Here is a 12,690-nt window from a genome sequence, read left to right on the forward strand (position 1 = left end):
CTGAGGAGCGAACTGCAAAGGATTATCGAAAAATAAGGAAGATATTTAGCGCACGGGTGTCAAAATGTTTTGACATTTTTAGTGAGCATTTTTATTGATTTCATAAAATTAACTGGTCAGTGCTATAAACGATCATGAGATCTAGAATATAGTTCAGGCATGAACGAAGCTCAAGCGTCCCTGATCACACATCGCACCCAAAAAATTAAGTCATCCTATCAAAATTTATTGGTCTTGGATACGCGGGTTCTCTTACTATTTCGTCCCTTATGCAGCCTCAAATTCTTACCTAGTTCAGGATTAAAGTATGCCAAAAGAGACAGGTGAAAGAAGAGTGGGAGACGTGCCCCTAGAGAGAGAGAGAGAGAGAGAGAGAGAGAGAGAGAGAGAGAGAGAGAGAGAGAGAGAGAGAGAGAGAGACTGAGGATTACAAAATTCAGGATGAGAATTATGAACTTCTGTACCAAAGAAAGAGTAAAATTACCAGGCATTCAAGATCTGACGGACGTTACTATGTCCCGTAAGTGGACAGGGGTGGAAGGGCTATCTCCTTCAACTCAAACAACAAACACCAAATCAGTATCATCCTTGAGTACAGTCACAAGAAACCAACGAAAGTTTAAGATGAGGGTTACTGATTATTTGAATTTCCTATAACTCAGACCAGTTCAAAACAGATACACAAGTAGCCGCAAACTAAATTTGAGAGAAATATTCAGAGTATTGTCACATAGGCTAATACCATTCTTTAGTACCTGGGATGAAGGAAAAACTCACAGCAATGAATAAAACACAAAATGTTTAGAAAGAGATTTAACATCCGAATTTCCGCAGCTGATATTTTCTGAACACCCGAATTACTGCCTATACAAGAAGTTAAATTCAATTATTCATCGTTCACAAATAACAAGTGGGTGGGAGAGTGGACAGAAAATTGACAGTGGCCGGTTCTTGCTGGCAAAGAACTTGAAATACTATGTGATGCCTATTCAAAATGACTAAGTTATAACAGAGCTTAACAGACTAGGAAAGGGCAGTTTGATAATTAGTGCAGGAAGTGAAGGAACTAAAGATATGGAGGACTGAATCATCAGCAAAAACATAAATAGCAAAATTACTGCAAAAGGTCACTCACAAAGAATGGGAACTGACAGATCAAATCTTGAGGAGTTCTACTGGAAATGTGACGGGACCAGTTATTGCACTGCCATTAGTAACAAATGAAAAGGTAACCAAAATCAGTCATTAATAAGAATTGGAGGGTGACTGAAAACACGGTCATTAATAACAAATGAACAGGTGGCTGAAAAAAATCAAACGTTGACTTAAAACGTAAAATAAAAAGTTTACAAAAAGGATAAGGAAAGCATAACGTCTATTAAACAACGCAAGTTGCCGAACGCCTTAGAGGTAAGAATAATGACAATGAAGGACCACAAAATCCCAAAGAGAGAATAACAAAACTTGAATGACACGGAAAGGGTTTCCAGTGAATCTTGTCTTACGGAAACCATACTGATGTTCCCACGCGGAGTTGGAATCAAAGTGTCTGAGAAAGAGAGTTGAGAGAAGTTTTGAATATTTCAGTAATGGCAGAGGTTGAAGCGACAGAGAGGCATTTTCTAGGATAAGATCTGCCCCACAGTAAGGTTTCAAATCAATAATTCCGTAAGAAGAAAAACTACACAGACACACACATCTCCAGCATAATCTTTTGTGAATTATGATGTAAAATATGATACAGGAAAGTCAAGAGACACTAACACCAATACGCCTAAGGAAAAAGCCTCATCATTTCTGTTAAAAATACGATTTATTCATCTATAAAAATGCAGGGAGGTTAACCGAAATTAAAGCAATGTTTTACAAATAAAATTAGATCGAAATATCAAGATTTAATTTTTTGGGGGGGAAGATATTCTGAATGCTATTCTGCGCATTCCTTGGGAAACCCACACTAGACTCACCGATCAAGAGTGATCCGCATCACAATCAGATAACATCAAATTAATCAGGCAAACAACAAACTGCGTGGGAGAATTTCCTTCATTATCTCGTAATTAGCCTCGTTATAATTTCACATTGCTAATGCACGTGGCGTGATAAAATACCGTCGCTTGGGTATGAAACCATCTGAAAATGTTTATTTACTTGCGTACATACATAAACAAATCAATATATATATATATATATATATATATATATATATATATATATATATATATTTCCACAGTGGTCCCGTGGATGAAGTATATAATAGATCTTAACATGAAAATAAAAGGAGATGCCAGGACTTTCGACTTTTATTCTAAAGTCATCTTCAGGGTACTCTAACATTATCTGTATTACATAGCCGTATATCACAGACAGTTCAAGGATGAGGTCACGGCCATGAAGAGAATAACTGACAGTGGTATGACACCTACGTATCCTGACAAGAGGATTTCCTTACGCGTCAGTACTACCCAAACCTAGTCAGCACCCTCATAATGCGGAATAGCACGGCCCCCTGTAGAGAGATGTGGGAGTCAAGCAACATAGTATACAAATTTTAATGTACCGAAGGGACATGTCAAGCCCTCAGCTATTACTACATAGGTCGCACCACTACTACTCTACGTAGGCATTGCAAGTTCAATGCAATGACCATGACCATAAGCCGACATTAGAAGAACTATTGGAAAGCACAGAGATTGTACATACAGAAGCCCAGTTCCACAGACTGCAAATACAGAGGCTGTGAGTATAAATCAGCAACAGCCTACAGTGAATAAACAGAGGAACAAAGATTTCATCCTCCATTCCTCAAGGAAACCACAGTTCATCCATGAGAATCTGAAGGGAAACACAATCAACAGAACACTCCTGGACACAACTACTGACAATGAAGCAATTGAAGCAATTCAAGACTATTGGCCAGAGACGGGAATTATGCCCTTGCCCACACCCTTGGCCACAAACTGTGCCATAGGACAAGTCCTACAGAGCACCAGGAGTGCCCATGTTGCTGCCCAGACAGCCAGCAAGAGAATGAAACCTATTGTCCAATAGAAATTCAGCACCCCAATGACGTCATGTTTGAAATTCAAACGTCCGCATGCAATAATAAACACGCTGTATGTCGTCTTGCATAATAACGATTTCGTTGTTATTTCAGGACTTAAGTGCTTTTTTGGCAGACTGTGCATCAGGCTATCTTGTATTTTTTTTCACAACATATGTCAGATATAACCATGGTGATGCCGTCCAAGAGACTCCCCCTCTCCAGGCACCTCCCAAGAGGACTTTCCTCCTGGAGGAGACGGCGAAGGATTCACGACTGTTATGAAGAAAAGAAGAAGGGCCAAATCATTCTCCGACCTTACTGACACTGTCGTCCGCCTTGCAAACAACAGCAACTACGCATGTCCAGCAGTGCCGAACATAACCTCTGTCACTGAGTTTCCAGTGCTACCGAAGTTCAGAGCAGTGACAGAACAAGGCCAGACATCCTATGCGGCTGTACTGGCATTCGAAAAAAGGTACCCTGGTGCAAATATTAGAGCCAGACCAAACCTGAGAGGGGAATTCACGATCACTCCCAAGGACCAGAAAGCAGTGGAACTTTTGAAGAACGATCCCTTGTGTCTACTACTTGACCCAGCAGAAAAGGTCACGAAGGGGATGATACGTAGAGTCCCCAAGTACATGTAGTGCTGTGCATCATGAGTGCCAAAATGTGTAAGGCAAAGTCAGGACTAGAAACCATGTAAGTGAAGCTACATTCAAAGGAAAAATGCCTCCTGAAATCAGCCTTGGGGTCTTTGGCACTCTTAAGACTGAGGATTTCACACTGGAGCCACTGAGATGTTTCAGATGCCACAGGTTTGGACATCACAAGAATGAATGCACCGCCCGCCATGTCTGTGGAATGTGCAGTCTATGGTATGACACAGGAGTATGCCTACTCAAGTTTAAGGCAAAGGGCCACACTGTAGCTCGATGCCCTAACAGTAAGCAGCAGCATCATGCATGGTTTAAAGGATGTCCGGCCAGATTGGAGAGAATCTGGAAAATGAAGGGCACTCTCGCTCCACCAGCAAGACCTCCTATGCAGCAACAACCATCGTCTCCTAGAAGACCTCCAACCAACCCTACACAGGACCTAAGAACTTCCCTACCTCCCACAATACCAATTTCTCAACCTTCCAAGCCCCAACCTCCTTTCACCCCATGGAACATTCCCAACCCCACACCATCTTGTCACCACATTCCCACACTCCGATCTTCTTGTACCCCTAAGAGCATTCCCAATCCTATACCATACTCTCAAATTTCTGTTACCCCTGTGACCACTCCATCACATCTCCCCTGCACTACCTCCAGCTTTTCTTATATTTCTAACTCTTTTCTTTCACAACCACTCACTACCCACCTTCCCTCTACTTCTTCCGACAACTCCCAGTCCTCTCCGCCCTCTATACGGGCTCTTCAGATAACCAAGGGCACAACACTTCGAACCGTGAAGAAGTAATCTTGCCCTACATATATGGCAATAAGGAGAACATCATAAAACTCCTAACAAACTTTGCTGAGGTGCTTCTCAAGAAAACGCCTGGCAGAGAACTCAACAGTAAGCAGTTGAAAAATATCAGCCTTGACTTCATAAAACAAGGCAAGGGTGTAGTTTCTTAATATGGATGGTGAAAGTGTTGACACCGTGAATGACCAAAGTGACAGTCACGAGTCAAATGACAACTTAAAAGTCTTACAGTGGAATGTAAACAGTGTAAATGCTAAATATGCACTGTTACAAGCTCAGGTATTGCCAGGAGAACATGACGTCGTTCTCCTACAAGAGACATTGTTAAGGGAGAGAGTCAAATTCTCTTTTAAAGGCTATACAGTGTACAGGACCCGGTAGGCCTAATTATGTTAATTAAAGAAACCATTCCTTCAGAAAAATAAGGAATATAGACTGTGGGCCAGAAATTGAAACACTAAGTGTTAAAATAAAACTGGCAAATACCTCGTTAAACATCCACAATATTTATAAAGGACCTGACAAATATCTTGAAGGAGAAAACCTTTTCAATGTGGCCTCCAGTGAAAGCACCCTATTTGCTGGAGATTTTAAAGCACACCACCCATTTCTTCACTCGCCAGGTACAACAAATGCAGCAGGAAGACATCTGAATTATCTACTGGATGAATTCCCATATGTGAAATTGTTAAATGACAAAAATGAAGAAACTCACCTCCAAGGAGGCAGGCTGGATTTAACTTTTGGGTCCAGAGGATGTACATGGAATCTGCATCCAGTGCTTGCCGGCGATTACTTTACAGTTGAGATCAACTTGAAAGTAAGGAACATTCCGCTCCTCTCCCCCAAGACCCCCGTGGGCTGGAGGCAGGATTTAGCAAACTGGTTCGCATTTTAAAACTTTATGACTGAATGGGCGACCGAGTACATCCTCTCTCCTGCTCACGACATTGACAAACTGCAAGAGGACTTCTCAAAAAGCCTTCCGGGTGCTGCAAATGTATCCATGCCAAAAAAAGTCCTGTGGCAAAAACACAAAACTGCAAAAAGATTCTTGGTACTACAATTCAAGGATCAAAGAAGTAAATGCAAGAGTGAACAGAATTAGAGAGTTTTTCAGGCGGCAACCCACAGATGAACTGCATGCAGCCTTTAGAGAAGTCGTCTCTCATGCTGCACAAGTAGCCAGCGAAGTTAGAAAAGAAATTTGGCTACAGTGGTGTGCACAGACGTCCTGTTTAACCCCCATCGCGAAAATATGGCAGTGGTTCAATGTAGTATCCGGGGAAGGAAAGAAAAAACAAGCCTACCATCCCAACCCGTAAGGAGAGGCCGACAGATTAGCTGAACACTTTGCGGACAGAACAAGATCGATACACTTGCCTGTGGCCACACGAAACAGGCAAAATGTTCTCAATCCTGAATGATGGAGAGGAATCAATATGGCTTGTAATACACCAAACAATACAGACTTGCCTTTCACAATGAGAGAGCTACACACAGCCCTCAAAAAAGGCAAAGACACTGCACCAGGAACGGATATGATCACCAAAATAAATGAAAAACAAATAAAAAATTAGGAAAAAATAATAAATAAACAATAAAAAATAAATAAATAAAAAAATTAATAAAAAAATGTTAAAAATTAGAAAATAATAATTACATACAGCATGCTCAAGAACATGGGTGCACAAGTCAAGGAAGTGTACCTCTACATAGTCAATAAAACACATAGAACGTGTCAGGCCCAAGCTGTGGAATCAGCAAAATACGCAGCCTATTCCTAAGGCAAAAGAACCAAACTCTTACAGGCCCATCTCTCTTATCAGCTTCACAGAAAAAACAGCTGAGAGAATCATCTTAAACAGGCTCCTCTGGAAAATAGGGTCCCTGCATCACCGCCTATACGCCTACAGGAAGGGTGCAGGTGCACAAGAATGTATAGCAGACGTCATGACCACAATAAACAACAGAAGAGCTATTGTGGTATTTCTCGACTTAGAGAAGGCATATGAGCTTGCCAGTGCTACCGCCATCCTCATGACCTTAGTGGACAAAAGAGTAAAAGGACACCTCTTAGCATGGACCAAAGAATACATTCAAAACAGAGAAGCCAGAGTCGCCTTCCATGGAGCCATTTCTGAATTCCTGAGACTAGAGAACGGAACTCCTCAAGGAGGAATTCTCAGCCCTTTCCTCTTTAATAATTTGATGGAGAAATTAGCTACAATCAACCCACAGGAGTCGAAACTTTCATCTACGGAGACGATGTCTGCATTGTGAACACGGACAAAAACGAGGCTCACCAAAAAATTCAGAGGGCATTACTTCACATTGAAAGAAAATGTGTGGAATTTGGTTTAAAAATCAATACTGCCAAAACCAAAGCAATGGCAATAAAACACACTCAAGAATTAAATGAGCCACTGCTAATGGAAGACCCTATTGAGTGGGTAGAAAACTTCTTATACTTAGGAGTTAATATAAACAAACAATATATTATTGTCACCAAACAAGGAAATTGAAATACTCAAGGAGAAAACAAAATGTCGATACAATGCTCTCAGGAGAATCACATCCCTGAAGCAGAGTGCCATGTACCATACTTAAAGACCTTCTACATTCAAACTGTAAGGCCTCAAGTTGAGTATGCAGCCCCAGTACTCACAAGCCTCCAAAGCAACCAAAGAAAGACTCTGGAAGTAATACAGAATAATGCTTTGAGGCTCATCACAGGAGCTCCAATGTGGACGTGATTATGCATTCTAAGAGCAGAAACAAGACTGCAATCGCTGGCATATCGAATAGATCAAAGGAATGCAGCTATCCTGTTAAAGACAATTAAAAATGACAGGAATTGTCCACTGAAACGTGCAATGAACAGGTGCATTAACCTACACAAAGAATTAGAACCACCACAAACCTTTGCTGGCAGCCTCCTTGCAACCTTGAGGAGGATTGGCATGCAGGAGGTTGCTGCTGCAACTAAGAGCGACAAACCTTCTGAAGCATACACAGAACCAGCACCTTGGGAACAGGAGCTCTTCAAAATAAACTTCACAACCCTCCCAGCAAGCAAGGCAGCGTGCACACCTCAGCAATTGCAGCAAGCCGCTCAAGATGCAATTGACAGAACAGCAGCACCCAACATATATCACACTGATGGATCAGTTGATCTCAACATTCCAGCAACAGCAGCAGCAGTCTATTCGGCCACTTTCAAATAAAGTTGGAGGCTTTCCAATAATGCCTCCACCCTTCAGACGAAACTGATAGCCATTGCAAAAGCCTTAGATTCCCAGCATAAACAAGGAAATACAACGATTCACACCGACTCTAAAGGCACCATCCCAGCAATAACAAATGGGAAAGCAAAGGAGAATATCATACTCCTTACAAGCATTTGGGCAATTGCCTCTCTGCACCAAAATAGAGGCAGGCAGATCATACTAAACTGGATTCCGAGTCATGTTGGGGTTCACGGAAATGAAGAAGCAGACGCCCTTGCAAACAGTGTCTGCAATGCAGTAACATAAGGATTAAACTGGGACCTTCATTAACCCAGTTAAAAAGCAGAGCCGTGGCATACTGCCAGCAGCAAGAGGAAAGCAGTGTCAGGCAGGCCTTCTTCGAACTTTCAAGAAATGCCAAATGGTATTTAGAAACCAACAATTTACAGCCCCATAATATATCAGGAGAAACACCACGCAAATTAGCAGTTATTATATACAGATTAAGATTTGGATATCTGTGTAACTGGCAAACGATTGAGAATAATCCAAAAGCATGCACCTATTTACTTGAATGCCTAGAAACGATGCAATTAAGAGAAAACGATAGAACAGCCACGAAAGTATTGAAGCGCACCCTCGAAAATATTCACGATTTCACTGGTTTTCTGAGTTCCTACCCGCCACCAAGATAGGAAACAGGTCAACGACTCACTGAATGTCACTTTGCAAACGATTCGGGACTTCACAGGATCTGCCCTTCACGAGACACACCGCCAAAGCTCTGGATCACCTGTGGAGTTTTTGTCTCTAACAACCCCTTTTCTTTAAGGAATTTCTCTCCCTTCCCACCATAAGTAAAATTCCCCCCTCATTCCCAGTTTTCATTCTCCTTCCACGTAATACTTTCCCCCGCCACGCCTAACTCTTTCTCTCCCGCTATTCCTCCGACTAAATATTCTTCCCTTCCTCCAGTTCCTCATTGGACGGGTTGGTATCGTTCTCGGATAGCACTCTGCTGGGCTCGCGTTCGATTCTCCGACCGGTCAATGAAGAATTGAGAAATTTATTTCTGGTGATAGAAATTCATTTCTCGTTATAATGTGGTTCGGATTCCACAATAAGCTGTAGGTCCCGTTGCTATGTAACCAACTGGTTCTTAGCCACGTAAAATAAATTTAATCCTTCGGGCCAGCCCTCTCTAGGAGAGCTGTTAATCAGCTCAGTGGTCTGGTTAAACTGAGGTATACTTTTTCCTCCCTTCCTCCATCGACCTCTTCTCCTATAATGATCGGTGCTAATTTTCTATCGCGTAAATAAAACGCGGCATGGTAACTCCGTAGATTCTCGCTATTTTTCTTTTTCTCCTGCGATAAACATTTCCTTTTTCCTTACTGGCCATCTCTGACTCGACAGTACTCGCTACTATCGTCCTTTATCTCCTACTGACGGGTGCCTTAGGGCTTAAAGAAGTTTGCAACCTCGCCTGTTAACCTTTCATTTCACTCACACCATATCACTGGCATATCCACAGATCATAATAGTTTCATATACATATCCTTTACTCACCTATTCAACAAAAAATGACTTAGGGCTGCTCTACAAGCAAGAGCCCGTGCTGGCATAAGGCCAGCTTAATCAATAACAACAACAACAGCTGCAGGTCGATTTATAATCCAGTCCTGATGACGCAGCCCAGAGAGGTGGAGAAACGGTCTGTCGACTAGAAAAAGAAAAAGAAGTAAATGAAAAGAATCTCGAATAATTTTTCCTTATTCCCGAGAAGCTTGCCGGATGAGAAAAAGAAATACAGACTGATTCAAAGTCTTGATATGAAGATAGTATCTGCGAACAATGCCATTGACGTCAATAGAAACTGCATAAGAGAGAAAATAAGGCCTAATAGCATCTATATATATATATGAGTGTGTGTGTGTTATATATAAGATAATCATTATCATCCATTTTGGCAATTTAGAAAACGATAATGTACAGTAGATTGCAGCACATCCCACACTTCAATTATAGATGATTAAAAATTAGGTCATTTTACTTTACGGGTGAATAAGTAAAAGAAATACAATGTAAAATAAGCTTAAATCTTAGTCTTTTGTATTATACTTCAGAATAATGATCCTAAGGAAAATCAAAATAAGGCAATTTCAACAAAACTTTATGCTGAGGACTAATATTCAACAAACAATTTAAGGAAGGAACATAATGAAGATGTCTGGAAGAAGAGCAATGCCGACCAACCTTTATACACACTCGAGAACATTCAGATAAATGTCTCTCATGCTCGCAGCGCAGCGAAAGCTAATCCTGACCTACTTCAATATCCATCAAGAAAATTGGGATAAAAGATTATACGTTACCTACATTTAGTACAGCCGCAGCAACTCCAACGTATTTCCTTCAAAAGTTTAGAAACCTTTTAAATCGCTAAGAAATCGTACCTTGAGTGAAAAACGACAAAAGGAACATTTCACGCTAACGGCTATCGCCATGGAAAATACGCCTTTTACAGATTCAAGTATAAAATCTAGACCGAATATACAATCCAGCAAATTAATATTCCAGGAATCCAGACTGTCGTCCAACCCACGCTAGTTATCAAGGAGAGTAGGCATAGGCAACCCTTTGGCAACGGGGGACTTCAGGTAGCATTATAATTTTTCCAATAGACCTAGGGTCGCAAGACATCTTTGGTAACATTTGCATGTATCAAATATTAAACCAAGCTGCAGTTATAGAATTACTAATGTACATGTATTCTCTATAAAAACATTGTGCGCTTTAAGAGAAAATTATGAAACAGTTATCCACAGGATTTTATTAATATATCTTAGCATTTTTCAATAAAAAACACAAGGGCTAAGTGAAAAATATTTTTGACGGTTTAATCATGATAACAAGAAATTCATGCAGCAAAGCATACACTCTTTCTAACACTACGTTTCTCTCTTTAAATCTCCTGCTGAAAACCATTATGGAAAGAGCCAACAGACTATAAACCAAGGAGGGCTCCAAAGGGAAATGAGCAGGCAGAGAGAGACAAGTTGTAGGATAAGATGATAAATAAATATGAAGGAAATAGGAAATAAAACCGATACAACTGAAACTCAGACGTCAGTGGTGGCCGCTTTGTTTCTCGGCTAGTAAATATTACTTCTCAAACATACCTACGACAAAAACATTATAGGTGTCGAAGTTTTCGAAAATCATAAAAGATCACACATGCGCGGGTTTCTGATCGTATTCTCGAATCACAAGGTGATATGGAAGAATCGTTCGCGTTTCTAATTTCCACACACACACACACACACACACACACGTGCGCGCGCGTGCGGACTCTGACATATGCACAGGCGTTTAGAGTGGTTTTAGATTACCATATTTTTTCTCCTCCTAGTGTACAAAAAGTACTCAAGTGGTGGCATATAGTAAGAGCAAATAAGGGCTAACTTTTGACTGAAATAATAATTTTTATATTGTTTTTACAAAGTAGCTTTTTGAGTTCATGTAAAGTAAAATACGAGTAAGAGGTACATACAGGCACGTCGCGGGCTGTAGGTTACCCGTGAATGATCTAGACTCTAGATTCGAGAGAACAGAACTTCAGGGATGTAAAAGAATAGCCTACGTTTCATTCATGCCTTGAATATTAAGCTTTCCCTAGTTTCGTAGCATTATTAAAAAATTTGTAGCGCATCAAGTTCAAATTCATAAAAAGAAAAATCATAAGCAATTCCGGCAAACAAAATCTGAACATTTTCCACCAAAATTCTCAACACATCAGCAGCAGAAATGTCTTGACAGCATTGCAATTTTTTAGTATTTCACTGAAACAGATACAAAAGAGAATGGCTTATGAAATGCGACTTGAATAAGTTTAGGAATCGTATTGTTATACTATATATATATATATATATATATATATATATATATATATATATATATATATATATATATATATATATATATATATATATATATATCTTCTTCTTCTTCTTGTAACGTGTTTTTCCCCATTTTTGTATGGGGTAAGCACGATGCCTTCTTTTGAAGGACTTTTGATTTGGCTTTGGGGTAGACCTGTGGTCTCGATCGGCTGCCCTGCCTGACATCGCTTAGACCCCATATATATATATATATATATATATATATATATATATATATATATATATATATATATATATATATATATATATATATATATATATATAACATATATATACACACATAAACATATATATTTATAATAAATATATATATATATATATATATATATATATATATATATATATGAAAATTACTATTACACATTTCAGTACATCATTTGAAAGTCATTAACAGTATAGCAGATCCAATAATACCATACTCAAAATCTAATTTACTGAACCAATATTCAGCATTTGACAGTTATCCCTAATTTTCCATCACAACTCATTAAAACACCAGCCCAAATATTGCCCTTTCAAATCGTTGTTTCCTGCAGTTTTATTCAGCAGTATATTTGTTATAGCATTCGTATATAAGAGAAAATTAAATACGTGTTAATTAACAGGTAATTTTAACCCCTTTTTAATATCAACAGGAAAATCAAATATCAGCAACATGTTGTTTAATTAAGCGATATAAAAATGTCTGATGCTGAAAAACCAGGAAGTAAAAAGAAACCAGTTTTAAATACAAGGAGGAACAGAAGCCATCAGTAATTCACATCATCACCGAATTTCTTGAGGAAACGACGTAATAAGCACACCCTTGGTGATAATAGATGAGCACATGAATAAGATGACAAAGTTAAATATGCAAAGTGACCATGTTTCTCGGCGTATTTCTAAGCACCAGATATATTATAATAATAATTAATGTGTGTAAAGAGTAATGTTTAAAAAAAACAAGTGTGTAATGCGACAAAGGGACTGACTGAAT

At 39.5% G+C, this 12,690-nt stretch overlaps 1 protein-coding gene across 2 annotated transcripts in view; it reads right to left on the reverse strand.

The window, feature by feature from the left end:
* LOC136832763 (uncharacterized) overlaps nucleotides 1–12,690 on the reverse strand; it is a 689,728-nt gene that overhangs the window by 482,772 nt on the left and 194,266 nt on the right. The gene's annotated exons all lie outside the window — the stretch shown is intronic.

This window comes from Macrobrachium rosenbergii, chromosome 50 (genome assembly GCF_040412425.1).
Source record: "Macrobrachium rosenbergii isolate ZJJX-2024 chromosome 50, ASM4041242v1, whole genome shotgun sequence".
Taxonomy (NCBI): domain Eukaryota; kingdom Metazoa; phylum Arthropoda; class Malacostraca; order Decapoda; family Palaemonidae; genus Macrobrachium; species Macrobrachium rosenbergii.